The following is an 18,609-nucleotide window of genomic DNA, read 5'->3' on the forward strand; positions in this document are numbered from 1 at the left end:
AATCTCCTCAAGAGATTTTATCCTATTGTCCTTGGCCTTAGAGGACAACCTCTCAAAGTCTAGTTGAGTGTTTGTGTTCTTCAAAGATTCTTTCAGCTCATGAGCTAATGTGGCCTTCTCTACCAAGGTGGCATAGACCATCTCCCCGGTCTGCTTGTGGAGCTCGATTTGGTCCATAGGATGTATGTCTTTGGCCAGGACCTCCACCCTTGTTTTGATGAAATCTGCAGTTGTCATTGGGTGCGGCCCCTTGGGTTTGAAATGGCTGAATATCATTTTTTCCTCTTTGAAGTCGTAGACCGACATCAACCTTTCCTGCTGGGCTGGAGTGGCATCTATAAACTGTTTGTAAACCTCAGCCCTCAATAACTCATTTGCTGCCTTGATTTCTTTGAAGGTAGCCTTAGCACTTTTAAGCTTCTGGCTTTACTGAGAAGAGGATGACACCTCCAAACCAAGCTGTAAATTCTGCTCCTGCTGAAAGGAGCTTGTCCCTGTATGTTGGCTGCCTTCCCTGTCCTTTGCTGTATCGTTCAAGACATCTTCAGTGATGTCTTCCACCTCTGGGGAATCTGCCCTTTGCCTTTTGGCCTCTGGCTGGTGGGAGGATCCACTGAGGGGAGTGGACTCTTCTCTTTGCCTTTTAGTACCCCTCTCTTCATGTGCTGGGGTCTGCAAAACTGAGGTAGTTAGTGGCTCAATTTGAGGTGGCGGTGTTTGCATTAGGGGGGTTTCTGGCAGCCCAGTTTGTGGCAGAACAGTTTGTCCTTGTTGCTGCTCTGTTTGTTGATCTTTTTGCTGTGATTGTTGTTCTGACTGTTCCTTTTTTGCTTCATCCTCTGCATCCATTTTTCCTTTTCCTTTATCTAAGCCTGGTGCTGGTGTAGAGAGTGTCTGCGGCGCTGTCCTGGTAACTGAGGTCCCTCCTCCCACTGATTGAGGCAATCTGAAAGGTACCTGGAGCACATAGTCCAGGTCAATAGTCTTCTCAAGTTCTTTCATATTTTTAAGCATTCTTTCTTCTTCAATTAAGCTCTCAACTAGAGTGTCCAGCTGCCATTCTTGTAAGTTGGCATACTTTTCTATGTGTGGGTAGTGGCAGTGTTTAATCCCTAGGAGTCTGTACTTAGTTCTTCTAGCAGTGATGAAACCTTGAGGGTCATAAGGGACCCATCGAAAACTGTATGACAATTTATATTTGTCCTTGAGGATCAGGTCTGCAGATTCCCATCCTTCCTTCTTGTTCATGATGAAAGGACCCAACTCATTTTTGAAGTTAAGGTGTGCCTTTTTCTTGGAGCTGTGGAAATGGGTAAGGTCTGACTGAATCAATTGCCTGTAATACTCCAAGGCAAATAATCTCATAGGAACATACTTGGGTAGCCTGTATGGACAGAGCTCACAGCCATATACTCTGAACACAGTATGGTTTTCATATAGGTACCAATCACCTATTTTGTACTTCTTAGACAGCTGCAAAGCTTTCTTGATCTCATTAGATACTCTGGGTGGAGGGGACTTCATAAGCATGCAGGAGACTGGGTATACAAACTGGTCAACAAATTCACAGTAGGTATAGGGTGAATTTGTGATTTCATGATAGACTGAGGTCCAGAAAATGACAGATCTCCTCTCTCCTTTGTTATCCAGCCTTCTGATGTAGCATGGGAAAGCTTCAGAATGATAAAACATGAACAGGTGGTAGATGTAAGCTGAGTATCTGAAGACCCCCTGTCTGTCCATTTTGCTCAATTGATCATGAATCCTATTGGCTATGAACTTAGCAAAGTTATACTTTCGGGCAGGGGGTTGACGTGGGCTGTAAGCAGACAGCAATACGAGCATGGCTTGATCCACATGCTTACTGTTTTGGTAACCTAACACATAGGCTATCATGTCTAGTAGCAGCCTGCCTGAGTCATTGAAATGTTCATGCAGATAAGGGGGTGGCCCTGTAGGCTGGCACTCAGCTCTCATGTAGTTCCTGGTGACCTTTTGCAGCTCCTCACTGGTCATCTTGTCACCAGCTTCCAGCAAGTACCTCATGGAGAATGGGACTAGCAACTCCGTTTGATCAAACTGCAACATCTTGTTGATGGACTCAGCATTTATATAAAAAAGGATCCTCCCTGATGGAGTATTGACAGCTCTGTGCTCCAGATCATAGTTTTGAGCACATAAGTGAATGATTTCAGGGAAAACATTCACAGCTGGGAGACAGTAATAGGGCAGGTTTGACTCCCACATTCCATCTGTACCAAATCCCTCCTTATGGTCTTCCCTCAGTGTAGTGAAGGTCTTCAAAAAGTCCCTGTCTCCCTCAAAGTCATTGATGAGACAATCCTTGTCAATAAATGGCAAGGCCTCCAGTTCCTTATTGGTCTGATTCAGTGGAGTAACACTGAGGGAAGAGGATGCAGAGGCTGCCATGATTTAATCTGTATGTGTGCAGGGAGAGGTAAAAGTTTGATAAGTCTTTGAAGACTTAAGCAGCAGGAAAACTGTACACCGTGTGATGTCCTCTTCTAGTGTCAAATTGTAAGCAGGTTGGTAAAATGCTGTAAAATCTCAGGGATGTGGATTGCCTAAGGGGACGCTGCAGGGACAATGATAATTTATTAGGAAGAGTGCAGGTGGCCTGTACTTGGCAAAAGGGAACAATGCCAAGTACCTCGGGGGCAAATTTTGCAGTTTTAACCCGCGAACTGATTTCTCCAATGTCAAATTGTGGCTTAGGGATGGGGCAAGTTGCTTGGGTTTGGTTTAGGTGCTCAGGTGGAGCTGAATTAAGTGAATTTACCAGTCTTTAATGGTGAATTCTACATAGAATTGGAATTCATGGGCAAAGTGGAAGGAAATGGCAAAATACCTGGAAAATTGACTTGGAAGCTCGCTGGCCGGGTTGTGGCGACTTGGTGCCGTCGAATTCTGAACTTTGAATGGTCGGATTGTCGAATTTGATGGCTGAGTGAGAGGTTTCGCAGCATCTGTTGGCAACGGCTAGTTTCTCTTTCGCATGAAAATGAGCGAAAACGACTCATTTAGTCGTTTAAATCGTTAAATTTGGCAAAAGTGTGCATTTTGGCGCTTTTCCGCCGATGACGTCAGCATGACGTCATGGCGGGGCCCAGGTACGGAGGTGACGTGGCGGCTGAGGTGTTCGCCAGGGTGGCAGGACACGGTGGTGGGCGGGTATAGTGGTGGGTCCGCGTGGAGGGCCACGGGACGCTGGGGCGGGTACCGGCGAGGTGACGTCAGGGTGACGTGCAACTGACGTGGGAGGAAAGTGGTATTAGGGGTGGCGGTAAGCGGGTTCCCCGCACCACCTTTGGGCAAAGGCGGTAATGGGGAGGGGGGCTCCGAACAACCCCGCCGCCTGCCACGCGTCCCCTGTACGGGATGGCCAAAACCATTTTCCCCGGACGCTAAAGGTCGGCAGGTCGGGGAGTGAAAATGACCGCCCACCTTTAGATCCGGGCGACGGAGATCTGACGACTGGCGGGCCTTCCGACTGGTCGAGCATGTTGGGGAGGGGTCCCGCCAGCGTAATAAAATATTCAATTTAATGATTGGGCGGAGGACTATAGAAAAAGTGGGTTTTTTTCGCAAATTTTGGGTTTTTTGGGTTTTTTCAAGGGTTTATATAGGAAAATGGGGTTTTTGTGCGTTTTCAGCAGAGAGACGGTGAGGGTTGAGGGACAGGATTTCTGCTCATAACCAGAGGTCAGAGCACATCCAAGACAAGGTTGACCACAGTCCCAGGTGAACTGAAGTCCCCTTAGACCATTTACTTGGCTATAATACCAAAAGGAGAATATGTAGATAATGCTGGGATTTATACACCTTGGTGTTAGTAATATTAGGAAAAAAAGGTGATATAAGGGATTTATATAGTAGGGTTAGTGTTAGTTATGGAGGAAGGGGTAAGTGGATGTGGAAACCATTGAGTTTATGTGAAACAAGCTTGGTTTCAAGAGTAGATCAAAATGAAAAGATTTTTAGACAAGAAATGTGGCTTTTAAAAACTAAGAACCACCATGAAAACTTAGTCTTTTCCATGAATCTCAGGCTAGTGAGGGAATGTTAGAAATGAAATTGGAGGGGAGTGAGGGAAATTAGTCATGCTCCCAGCTGTAATCTTTTGCCTTGCTACCCACCATCACCAATCTTGCAATGATAGGGATAACCTTTCTGCAACCCCAGCTACCTACCCAGCTACTTGCCTAGCATTTTATTTCTTCTTGGAGGGTGCATTTGGACTTGCAGACCCTTACTTGCCTTTTCTTTTCCTTGGCTTTTTCTTTTGCTCTTTCTATCTACTTCTACCCTTATCTCTTCCAAGGTCCCAGATTAAGCTGTTGGGATCCTTTTCTTCTCTACCTAAACTAGTTGTCTGCCAAGATTAAACAGTTTGGACAGACTTCTTTCTCTAGTCTACAACACAAAATTGAACACATGGCATGATCCAGATTGGACTGTTGGATCATCCATCAAAATTTGAAATAAGGTCATCAACATTTGAAGCACTTTACACACCTTCTTTCTCTTTAGGAAATATGGGATCTTTGTGAACTCAAAGCAGAGCATATTTGGACTTTCTCTTGCCAATCATGAAATATGAAACCTATTGGTATAGGTATCCAACAGTCTCCAATGTGTTCAAGAGAAGTCATTCAGTTGATATCTTCTACAATACTCTTAAAACTTCATTCCATGTATTTCGTTCCTAAACCAATTTCACATCAATGTCATTTTGTCTCAAATCATGTACTTGTTTCATGTCATTGATGGGGGATACACCAAGACCCTCCTATTATGGGTCACTTCCTATTGACATCAATTCATTATCTAGGAAGTTGACATAGAAACCCTTCCTTAAATACCTTGGGATTTGCATACATCAATGGAAAGTTTCCTTGCTCTAGGTGACAGGTTTTCATCTTTGGCCTTCGACCGACAGATATTATGTGGTGTTCGACTTTAGCTCATTCATTCCTACCATACGTATTGTACAGCAGTACTTTGAGATCCATTAACATCATCAATGGATTCTCTCACTTTTGTTAATGACTTACATCATTGGCTAGTAATCAGATGGTGTCTACCATATTCTACTTCAACTCCTTTATTCACATGGTTAGACTATGTTATGCAATCAACTCACAAAATATAAGAATGAGATAGATCAACGACTTCAAAAGTAGCCTCTTCGAGGGGGAAACCTCCTTTACATTACACAAATGAACATTTTTTGGATGATACAAATGACAAGACCTCTTTTCTATATATAGGAGTCTAAGGGATCACAATATAATCAGATCCGACATAACAATAATAATGTAAGGGCATAACAATAACAATAGTGGGCTTCTATGGGGCACAATAATAAAAATATGGGGACAACATGGGCATAACAATAACAATAAGGGGCTACAATGAAAATAATAATAAGGGAATACACTAGTATTATAGGGACCTAACATGCCCCTCTCCTTCAAAAAAGTGTTGTCCTCAACGTTTGAATAGTTCTGGATGCTTCTGTATAACATTATCATCCTCCCATGTGGAATCTTCAGCGGGTAAGTTCTTCCACTTGATGTGATACTCTGAAATTGATCGATTTCGTAGCTATCGAGTTCTTGTTTTAGTAAGTGCTTCAGGTTCAAATATGATTTTTCCTTCCTCGTCAAGTTCTAGCAATATTGTTTGAATTGGTAGCTTGTCACCTATAACCTTCTTTAAGCATGAAACATGGAAAATTGGCTGCACTCAAGAAGACGCAAGAAGTTCCAATTTGTATGCCATAGTACTAATCTTTTAAACACCTTGTACGGACCATAATACTTTGGTGATAATTTATTCTCCTTCTTAGCTTACTTTAGGGACATTTGTTTGTATGGTTATAGTTGTAGAAATACCAATCACCTACATCAAAACGTCTTCCGCTGTGATGTTGATCTGCCTATTGTTTCATTATATTTTTCATCAAATTTAGGTTATCCTTAAAGAGTTGGAGAATTTTTTTTGATGCTCGATGTGATCTTCCATTGCTTGAACCTTAGAATTTTCTCTTAAATATGATGTGATAGACAATGAATGATATCTATAAAGTGCCATAAATGGGGTCATTTTTGTTGCAGTATGGAAGGAAGTGTTATACCACCATTCAACCAAAGGAAACCATTTGAGCCATTATGTTTGTTTATTAGATACAAAGAAACTAAGATATCCTTCCAAACATTTCTTCACTATCTCAGTTTTCCCATCAGATTGAGGATGATAAGATGATCTATGAGTTAACTGAGTACCCAGACAAGAAAATAATTATGTCCAATAATTTCCAATGAAAATAGGATCTCTGTCGCTTACAATAATCTTTGGGTTTCCATGTAGCTTTTGAATTGTTTCCATAAATGCAGTAGCAATTGTACTGCCTTTAAATGGATGAGATAATGCACAAAAATGTGCATACTTGGTAATTCTATCAACTACCACCATGATGACACTCTTTCCTTTAGACGTGGGTAAACTTGTGATAAAATCCATTAAAACCTCCTCCCAACGTTGACTTGGAATGGATAAAGGTTGTAATAGACCTGAGGTCTTAATCATCTCAACTTTATTTTGTTGGAAAACCAAATATTCTGCCACAAACTTTTGAATATCATATTTAAGGCGATCCCAAAAAATTTCTTCTTAACCCTGTGGTAATTTTTTAAAAAGATTGAATGCCTTCCTAAGGGACAGGTGTGAAATTCCAGAAGAACATTTTGTTTAAGTTGGGAATTCTTACAGAGGTATAAGTGATCTTTGTACTATAACAAATCATTTTTCCCGCTACATGTATCAACTGTACTGGGATCTTGTTGCAACTTTTGAATGAGTTCCCACACTTCTTCATCATTCTTCCATTCATCCCTTGCTTCATTTAGCCAATCTATTTGGATAATATAAATGGCACAAATCAATGCTTCCACATCCTCATCCTTTCTTGAGAGTGCATCTGCAACAACATTTTTCTTCCCATTTTTGTAGATGATTTCAAAGTCATAACCCAACATCTTTGTGACCCATTTATCCTGCTCTTCTCAAGATAATTTTTGTCCTAAAATGTATTTAATTCTATCATGATCCGTTTTTACCTTGAAGTGTCTTCCCATTAGGTAAGGCCGCCATTTCTTAGGTGCATGTAGTATTGCCAACATTTCCTTCTCATAAATAGCGTTGTGTAAATACTTTCCTTTGATTGGATGACTTTCAAAAGAAATGGGTATTTCTTCTTGCATTAAAACAACACTAATTCCATTTCTGAAGGCATCACATTCCACAATAAAGGTTTTTTTGAAGTCTGGCATAGCTAAGATCAGTGCTTGGCATATTGCCTCTTTAATATTTTCAAAGGCTTTCATTGCTTCTGGAGTCTAAGAAACTGCATATTTCTTCAATAATGTTGTTAGAAGTGATGCTACTCTCCCATAATTATTAACAAACTTGCGTAATACCTTGTCAACAAAAGAAATCCTCGCATATGCTTTATGGATGTGGGGATTCTCCATTTCTTAATGGCTTTAATTTTTCTAGGTTCTACCTTAACACCTTAATGAGATACAATATGACCCAAATATTCCACCTCTTGCACTCCAAAGAAACATTTGGAAGATTTTGCATATAATTGTTTCTCCTCCAATACTTTGAGCACTCTATCAACATGTTGAACAAGATCCTTCCAAGACTTGTTGTAGATTAGTATATCGTCAAAAATACTAACACACATTTTCTAAGGAAGGGTTTGAAAATGGAATTCATCAAACCTTGAAATGTAGAAGGTGCATTGGTAAGGCCAAAAGGCATGACCAAAAATTCATAATGACACTCATGAGTTTTAAATTTTGTTTTCGGAATGTCTTCAGTCTTCATTTTGATTTGATGATATCCTTAGCAAAAGTCCAACTTGGTGAAGTAAATTTCTCCATGCAATTCATCCAATAATTTATCAATGACATAAATGAGCAATTTATCTTTAATAGTGATCTTGTTGAGCTTCATATAATCCAGACACATGCGCCAATATCCATCCTTATTATGCACCAATATTACTCAAGCAGAGAAAGAACTTTGACTAGGTCAAATTATACCAGCCTCTAGCATTTCTGCAACCATAAGTTCAATTTCACTCTTTTGGGCATATGGATATTTGTAAGCCCTAATGTTTAGAGGAACACTTCCTTCAATCAAATGAATAGCATGATCATGATCATGAATAGGTGGGAGTCATTTGGGAGTCTCAAATACCTTGGAATGATTGTCCAAGAATTTTTTGGAGATCTCGAGAAATAGATGATTTCGACGTAGGATCCTCTCTCGAACATAATTGTACAATTACACTACGTTGTTCTTTCTTTAGAATATTTGTCATGTCATTAGATATTATTATCTTTCATGGTTTCCCTGCGATACCCCTTAACTCAAATTTCTTTCCTTCTAAAAAAAATTTCAAGAAAAGTTCTTGAAAATTAAAAGCTATCATACCCAAAGATTGTAGCCATTGGACTCCTAGCACAACATGAGCACCACCCATTGGAATGGAAAACATTGGACTATTCAACACATATTCTCCCATGGATAATTTGATATTATGGCACTTTCCAAAGTAAATGGTTCCTCCACTTGAAACCATCACTTGAGATTTTGGTGCTGGATACAGGAAGCAAATCAATTCTTTTGCTATCTTACAATGAATAAAATTATGGGTACTGCCTAAATCAATCAATACTATTACCTTTTTCTTCTTGATATGTCCTTCTATCTTGATTGTTTGAGAAGTGGTAATTTTGGCCAATGCATTACAAGATATAATTGAATTCATTTCTTCTTAGCACACTTATGACCTTTAATGTATTTTATATCACAACTATAACAAATCCCTTTTGCTTTTTTTTCTTCCAATTGTTTTGGTGTCAACCTTGTAGGTTGTGGAAGGCTAGGGGCAACAACACTTACATCTTTATAGTTGTGATTGGTAAGCTTCCTTGTTGCCAAAATTTTTCTTTCAATTTTTCTTGCCAACCTGAATGCTTTCTCCAATTAATCAGGTTCCCAAAGGCGAACCTCATGTTGGATGTTATCCTTTAAACTCCATATGAACACATCAATCCTATGCTCCTCTGGAATATCGTTTACCCTTATATTCACTTTTTGGAAGTCCTCAATGTGCTTCACCATTGAACCCTTTTGCTTTAGATTTATCAACTAGCTAAAAAAGGTGTTTCTTTTGGTATCCTCATAATGTGCTATCATTTCTTCCATAAAAATTTCCCAAGTGACAATTTTTATACGAGAGAAAATCCATCAATACCATACAAACTGATTGGGTTCCAAATATAAAGTCGCAATGCGTACCTTTTGTGTGTTTTGCACAATATCGAGATCAAAATATTGCTCCATCTGTAGTATCCATGTTACGGGATCCTTTCCATCAAAATTCCTCATATCGATATTTGGAACATGTTGGGTCTTTAATCCAATGTTAGAGTCTATGAAATCATGACTAACTTTTATTTTGTTCTCATCATGAGTTTCCTCTACTACGTTTTCACCATTTGGAAGAATTTCTTGTAGCATTTTTTCCAAACCTCCTTTCAAACCTTCCATGCCTTTCTTCAAATCTTCAATGTTTACTTCTAAACCATCCAAATTAGCTTCGATGCCATCCAAGTTATCTTCCATGAAATTCATCTTAGCTTCCACACCTTTCTTTAAACCATCTATCTTAGCTTCTGTTGTTTTTTGTGAGAGTGAAATTTGTTTCACTTGGTCTAGTAATTTTGATATATCATGTTGCATTTCTTCCTCTTCTTCATGAGTCATGCTAGAGATTTTAGTTTTCTTATTAGGTGTTTCCATTTTCTTTCTTCGAGGCATAAATTAATGATAGATATTCTTCACTGTGCGCTTTCAATCACTTCAAACAAATTTTTCAAACCAAACTTATGCAAAAAAATTAAAAAGACTACACACCTTTTTTTTGTCTTTGTAGGATTTCGATATTGAATATGTTGTATATCTGTAATTTCGAATCTCCAAGGTCTGAAATTTTGTCCTGTGGTAGCCCTCTATGTCCTCTTTCCAACCCCATAAGTTTGATCTAGATTGGATTCTCCAAGAAAGTTTTGGGTGTGGAGCATGATTATTTAGAGGTCTTTGTTTTCAGTTGGATGTATACCCCAGGAAGATTGTACACCCCTCCACGTGGGGGGGTGCGAGGGGGACTTGTCCCCCCCGCGGGGGTCCCCTGGTTAGGGGTCCAGGGGCCAGTGGTCCCTCGGTGGGGGTTTCGGGGGAAACGCCCCCAAAGCTAAAAACATATGTAAAATTGCCTTGTAAAAGTATAGTAATTTCTAGTCAATCAGGGTTGTTCATTAGGCGGATGATCTGATGGTAGAACTTATGTTTAGTTTATGGTTTTTTTCCCTAGAAGGAAACCCCTCTCTTTGTATGAGGGCATTGTATTGAGACCATGGAATATATGTGTATTCTCAGAGTGAGAAACAGAGATGTGAGACTGTGAGAGAAAACAGAGGATATTACAGCAAATCTACTGTAGGTTGTGTCTCTTCATTTTTCTAGATAATAGAAAGGAAGGACCGGCTGTTCGAGGTGGACGTAGACCAAACTAGGTGAACCACGTATATCTGTGTCTCTCTAGTTTTATGTGTTTGTGTTTTTCTGCATATTATATGCCTTGCATTTCTCTGTCATAAGTAATATTTTTCTAACAAAAAGAGTTATGTCAAATCTCCCATGATTACTTGATTATAGACTAGTTCAATAGAGAAAAATTGTATGAAGTGCCACGTGTCACTGTTGCAACCTTCAGACATGTTTTAGATCGAATTCGGGACCCTGTAAAACCCTAACTTACTTAGTTCATATCTCCACAAATATAGCAATACAAGATCTTAAATTCAGTCCTAAGGTTCATCGCTATTTCAACTCAAATGGGTTTTAATTTCAACTTCTAAATCTTCATAGAAAAATGTTATAATGAAAATGCCACAATGACCTATTTGAAGCAATGAAACCCTAGAATCCAGAGCTCTAATACCAATTGTTATGCAATCAACTCAAAAATAGAAGAATGAGATAGATCAACAACTTCAAAATTAGCCTCTTTGAGGGGGAAACCTCCTTTATATTACACAAATGAACAATTATTGGATGATACAAATGACAATACCTCATTTCTATATATAGGAGTCTAAGGGGTCACAATATAATCAGAGCTAACATAACAATAATAATGTAATGGAACAACAATAACAATAGTGGGCTTCTATGGGGCATAGTAATAACAATATGGGGACAGCATAGGCACAACAATAACAATAAGGGGATACAAAGACAATAATAATAAGGGATACACTAGTATTATAGGGACCTAACAGACTCATACATTGGAGAATTGAGTTAATGAGATAGAAGACCCTGGATTAGTTCCATCCATTTAGGCTGCATTTTTAGGATCAATGCAATATTACAAAGCATGATGGCTATGATCATTCAGAAAAACATACAATAATGGATTCACACTTCATCAACAGTGGACACGACTTCTTTATCATTGTACATGTAATGTTAGCTTATGTATTGAGCATGGGTATGCATCCCTTAGCAAAAATATCATGATGTAATGATTGTAACAAATGATGATCTCAACCAATTGTTCTTGACCCTGACTTATCACAAGGTAAATCACTTTAGTCATCAGCTATCATTTCTGACTTTACGCTTTAGGGGGAAATCCGTTATAGGCTATTTTGTAGTGTCTGGTCAATAGGCCTACAAACTGGATCAATCAACATCCATGAACACCTTGTCATCATCCCTACATAAATCCCTAAGCATGAATCTCCTAAATCCCCGATTTTTTGGTTCTAACTACTTCATTTCGGTTCTTTTAAGGCCCATTGCACTTGTCCCTTTAGGGACCTACGTTCAGTAGTAGGTTGCTCAGTTTTGTACGAGCGCTAATCAGTAGCAGGTTGTCCCTTGTTGGGGGTGAGCTAATTCTAAAAATTCGAGAAAAATAAAAAGAATCCTGAAGTTTCCTCTTCCATAAGCTTCTAAGAGTTGTTTCAACCATTCACCTTGGATAAGAAATTTGAATCCTATCTGATCCTACCTTGGAAATTTCACCTCTTACCCCTTGAGCTCATCCTCCCATGAAGAGTGGATATAAAGCCTATATTGGTAAATGGATATGAATTCTTAAATTACCACACTCTCCTATAAATCTACAACCATCTACAACATCAGGGTTGGCTTTTGGAGACTAATCATACCCTCATGTTACTACTTTGAACCTAAGAGAGTTATCATCTTCATGCATTAAGGTGACATTGAGGTGTGCTTTGTGACAAGGAAGGATAAGTCAAATTGGGGAGATCTCTACAAGATCAGCTTCCATTTTTTGTTGTAAACTCTCTCCTTTTCATATTAATACAAAGAGTATATTTTTTTCCTATATGTGTTATGTTATGTGTACATTCATATATTTCAATGCTATGATGATCCATTGAATAGAGTAATTGGATAATGTTACATAGATGTCATAAATATTTGGCTTGTGTTGATTGTATGTGCAGGTTCTAATTATAGCAATCAGATTCACGATTAGAGCTTACAAGTTGAGTGGAGAGAAGAGCTTGTGATGGATCCAAGTAAGCATCTTTCCATTCTCCAATTTCTCTAAGGGGAATTTTATATTCTTTGTTTTCTATTGTTCTAAACCATTCCACTAGGTATATGGAAGATACATATATCCACATTCGTAAATTCTACGTAACGTTCCCCTAACTCAATGTGCATAGGAAGATCTCTCTCCTCCATATCACTAAATGAATCTTTGCACCCTGTCATATTGAAAAAAGCACCAGAGTCCAAGTACCACACACTCCCCATCACTGTGTTGGTCATGCATGTGATAAGGGTGAAGTCAAGCTCGAATTGTGAAGCTAAAGGTTCACATACTCCTCCTCCTAAGGTCTTCTTGCTTGACTTTTTTTCTGGACACTTCATTGCATAGTGCCTGAATTCATGATAATCAAAGCATTTAATTTTGGACAAATATTTCTTCTTTCCCCCTTGGTTGGATTCTAGTTGGTTTGAGATTTCTTCCCTTTTCCCTTCTTTCCATTTCCAACTAATGCAAAGCTTTCTTCATCCTCCCCCTTCGATGAAGTTCCATCTTTGGCATTCCGCCTTGTTTCCTCATGTACCAAATCAGAACATAAGTGTTCCCAATTTAGTAGTTTGCCCCTCCCGTTCACCGAATCTTGGTAGTTATTCCAGTTCTTGGGAAGGCCTAGAAGGGCTAGGCTTACAAAGTCATCATCTGAAATAGTAGCACCAACTCCTCCAAGCTCATCACTAACTTGTGTGAACCTGCTTGGATACTGTTGGATAGTGTCATTCTTCTGCATCTTGATATTTTGAAGTTTATCCTTGAGCGCTAGTTTCCTATGGTCGTTGTTATTCTGGAATAGATATGTCAATGCCTACCACATTGCATAAGGATTTTCTTTCCCATGGATATTTGTGACAATGTGGTCACACACTCCCTCCAAGATTATTATCCTCGCCTTGGCTACATCTTTCTTCCATTGGGCTAGGTTTTGCACATCATATTTCACTAGTTTTGCAACATCTTTCTTGATGTATTCTAGCAATTGGTTGTCATCCAACACCACCTACATGTGATCCTTCCATGGAATGAAATTAGATCTTCCTTCAAAGGCATACTCTATTCTCAGCCTGTTGAATGTCATCTTCCCAACTCTGAAAAGATCCTAGTTCACTGAACTACAAATTCGAACCTCCTGATAAATAAATTCGAAATTGTTGTTCTAATGTGAATCATTCTCTGATACCTTGTAGAAATTATGGTGTATATTTTCAATTGCTCGTGAAGTTTTAATCAAAATCACAAGACACAAACCTACTCTACTGGTCTTCAGAATTCAATTCATAATTTATAAAATCAATCACAAACATGCAATGAGAAATAACACACATGCACACAGTATTTTTCCAAAATCTACAAAAAACCCCTTTTCCTACTTGCATTAATTTGATGAATAAAGATATATTATAATTTCTTTTCTCAACTGAGCACAACATGCAAGTGAATAACCTATCTCTTTGCTCACTAAGAAGTTCTAACCAAGATTTAGTCAATTTTTGCCTCTTCTTGAGCCCCTATTCCTTGCAAAAAATCCTTGAGAAATTAGGTCCCTATTATTTAGGAATTTCTCCAAAATGGATTGGGAAATTATCAAGGTTGATCATCTAACTACATGAAACACCTGTACACTCAAGACTGGTTTATAACTGATGTTACACTGCCTTTGAATCTCCACCACAACTGGGGAACTCGAATTCTTTGCATGCACTAGATATTTTGGTTTGATTGATCAGTTAATTGGATGATCACTGACTTAGACTAAAGTCTCACTACACAAATGACCTTCCACTAGTTCCTCCAACATTTCAAACTAGGTTAAATGAAAACAACGTGAAATAACAAACCTTGATTGCTGCAAATTAGCAATCACACATGCTTAATTGAACTCTAACTCTTCCAACTCGAATTTACTGAGTAAACTAGGTGACATAAGCCATGTCACACAAGTTAACTGCATCCAAGTTGTCTCTTCATGTGGAAATTCGATTTTTCTCAATTTATTCAAGGCAAAATCAAATTGAGAATTTTTTGCTGCATTTTTCAACAGATGTCAAATATTCACATTGATATTATATTAGTTTGTGTTTTTTTAATATAATATTTACCCATGTAGTATACATCATTTTTGGATCTATGTTGTGAAGATATTTTAAACAATATCATGGGAACAAAAAAAATTACTACAGAATACCAAAAAACCTTCTACAAGAGAGAAAGCATAATGACCTAGTAGATATGTGTAGAATATACAAGAGAGTATCCATTATATGTTGTAGTGGAAGATGCCTAGCATTTATTAAATGGATAGCTCTTACACCAAGGTAGATGAGGGTTTGTACATGAGATCACAACTAATACTAATAGGGTAAATGTGAAAAGGTGCATTCAGAAGGAACAATGCATTGGAAATTAACACTAACGCACCCCTTCCTCCCCCTCCACGAGAAATAAAAATGTAGGACTTAAAAAAATAAAACAAAAAATGGGTGTCGATAATTAAACCATTTAAGGAACTCAATCACAAACTCTCATAAGCAAAGAAAAGGGGATAAATCTGTAGGAAAAACTTTTTCTCAAAAGTGAGAAAACAATAGATAAATGAAGGAAGGAGGACTTCAGGATGACCACCCTAGGTTAACTTACTTCACCCCAAGAATCATTCATAATTTAAGGAAATGAGGTTATTTCAAAGGTTGAGTGAAGATATCTGCAACTTTCTCTTCAATAGGCAAATACTCCATGTTTAGAACACCATCTTGGATGAGTTGTCAAATGAAGTGCATGTGGATCTTAATGTGTTTTGTATGTTGACAATCCACTTGGAAGTGAGGAATGTTGATGGCACTGTAATTATCACACCATAGAGTGATAAGATGATCATGCTAGATACAATGAAAAATTATGTCGTTCGCTATCAAAGTAAAAGAACATCATGTTTAGTAATAACTATAACATGATCCTCAATGTCTATTCAAGATAATAAAATTGTTGATTACTTCTTACAAGACTAAGAAATAGGATCTTATCCAAGGCTAAAGACAAATTCACATGCACATTTTTAACTATCAATTGAACTAGCCAATTAGATTCTATGAGGCCCACAAGATGAGAAGCAAAATAAGTTTATTGAATAGAAAAATTGGCAGTACCCTTAATGTACCTCGAAATGTGCTTTACAACCTTCTAATGACTCTCGTGAGGATCTTGAGAGAATATATTTACAAATTTTGTTTCAAAATAAATGTTAGGATGTGTATTATTCAATACAATAAACTCCCAACAAGTGTTAATATGGTGAATGATGAATGTGTGGTGTAGAGAAACCAAAAGAAAGGGTGACAATTGATCAAAATGGAGTAGAAAAATGCTTACAATTAGTCGTGCCAACGCACTAAATTAAATATAATTCACACTTTCATATGAAAGGCGTGAAAGGAAATGAAATACACACATAGAGAAATATAGTAGAGAGCATAATAATATAGTGAAAACTCAACTTTTATTGATAAATAAAATAACATAATATTATAGAACAAAGTGGTTGGAATGGTATTAGGTATCTTTGAAGAGAGAGAAATGGCAACTACATGCATTCTCGAGAAGATATTACAAGCTGATGAAAGAATATATTTTTACCATAAAGAAATATCCCTAGAGATCCAAAAACTTGACCCTAAATGTTGAAATTCCAAAAGGTTTGTGGGTCCTGAGGTGGTTAGTTGGGACATCATCTTCCTAGGGGCAGACAAAATTTATTTGGGGCACACATTGGCTCATTGGAAAGAAATGTTCAAGGATTACAACTTTTGACATGGCACCTCATAACCCCCTAAATGGCCAAAGAACATTGTTTATGGCCTCAAAATGGCCCTGGAAGTTTAGGACCTAAAAAGCCATAGAAAATTTCCAAGAAGATAGAGAATGATTATGTCAATGAAAGATATGGGTGGCCAATGACATGCACCTATATCATTTTTGGTGTCTTATAATAAATTTAAACAACAAAATGCATCTCAGACTTTTGTTATCCATAATGATTTTTTAGGCAAACTTCTGGATTAATCCGGAAGTTTGCCTCAAAAAAATGCATCATTTCCTAGCAACTTTTTGATTGCATCTCGACCAACTACCAAAAAACCCTTAAAATCATGATTTATTAGTAGTTTTTAACTAACTTTTAACTACTGGTAGGGTTTTAGGAATCTTCAAACTAGTATATGATCTTGTTAGTTTCTATATTTCTCAACATATTTTATATTCCCACCTCCACTAACGAGTTTCCATAAATATGCATTTTGTTGCTTCTATAATCTACTTTTTTTAAAGCTTATATAAGTGACATTTAAAAGTTTAAAGTAAAAGCATTGAAATTATATTATACGTTATCTTTTTAGCAATAAGTTAGCATGCATCTCTCTTATCTGTGGAACCCAAGTACTCAAGATTTTTGCAAGAAAAATATTCAATATCAAAATATTATATAAGTTTTTATTTAAAGAAGGGAAATTTACATAACAATTAGTCCCTATCCTTAGTCTTCTTCTTTTTTTCTTTCTTCTTCTTCTTCTTCTTCTTCCTTTTTTTTTTTTTTTTTTTTTTTTTTTTTAACCCGATGGAAAAATCGTAATTTTATTCATATTGAGAAAAATTACATGTTGTAGATGTTGAAACAGCATATGCTTTATCAAAACTTGTCCTGATACAACAGGATCTAAAAAATAATTTAATGGCTATCTATGCTTTCCTACCTTTCTTTTTTTCCACTTTCCGCCAACCTCCATTGTTGGGAGTGGATGTTACAATAGACATTTGTGCTTCATTTGTAGTAGCTGGGGTTTCTTTGTCAGAATCTGAACTTTCTGTAGAGTGTGCTCACTTGCTGCCACCAATTTCTTGCCCTGGTATGAGTTGCTCACTTTGCTGCTGTGGAATGGTTGTCTTTGGAACTAATGCAGAGCAATTCTGATTTTCATCATTTTGTGGGTTGTGTAGGGTGCTTTGTTCGTTGGGTTCTAGATTATTTCCTAGATATTCTACTTCTTGGAATATGTTGTTTGTGGTAGTTTCTATGTTTTCTTCCTCTTCTATGTCATCTGTCGGTGTGGCTGAAAACTGCCATCCTTTCGGCTTTGGTGGTTGTCTTCTTTTCCTGTCTTTTTTGTTTTGTGGGCACGCGCTTTGTAGGTGACCGGTTTGACGACAAATGTGGCATCTGAAGGCAGTGTTTTCATAATCAAGTGGTTGGGCCCATTGCTTTTCGTTGTGGAGTAAGAGGATGTGGTCTGGTAAACCTTGACTGAGATCAACCTCCACACAGATCCTGGCAAAAGTGTAGATATCCTTGCAAAGGTGCTCACTGTCTACTTTTAAGAATTTCCCCAAAGCATTGCCAATGCCTGCTAATACTTTGATGTGCCAAAAGTGCAGAGGTAGGTTGTATAGTTTTACCCACATAGGCATTTTGGAAACCACCATGGTGTTTGGGTCAAATTCCGGAAACCAAGATGTCATAAAAAGGCCAGCATTACCCCAGAACCATGGTCCCTCATTCAAAGCATATTCCTTGTCATTGACTGAATGGAATTTGACAATAAAAAATCCTTTTGAACAGAGGTGGATATCACAATTTTCTGTCCATATGGAGTAAATACATTGACTAAGGGCTTCCGATTTGGGCAAAAACCCATTAAACATGCATATCACTACTTTAGATAAATAATCATCATGTATTTCATTTACCTCAGGTATAGCAATTGTTAATGCAAGGTTCTGAGTTGTCTGCTTGACGATGTAGGCACCAAGGGTCATAGCTTGCTATTTTGTTTGCGCTTGAAGTCCCATCTTCCTTTTACTGCGTCTTTGAAGGA

This window comes from Pinus tabuliformis, chromosome X, assembly GCF_031772625.1.
Source record: "Pinus tabuliformis cultivar Carrire ecotype Pingquan chromosome X, CPIR1, whole genome shotgun sequence".
NCBI classification, from domain to species: Eukaryota; Viridiplantae; Streptophyta; class Pinopsida; order Pinales; family Pinaceae; genus Pinus; species Pinus tabuliformis.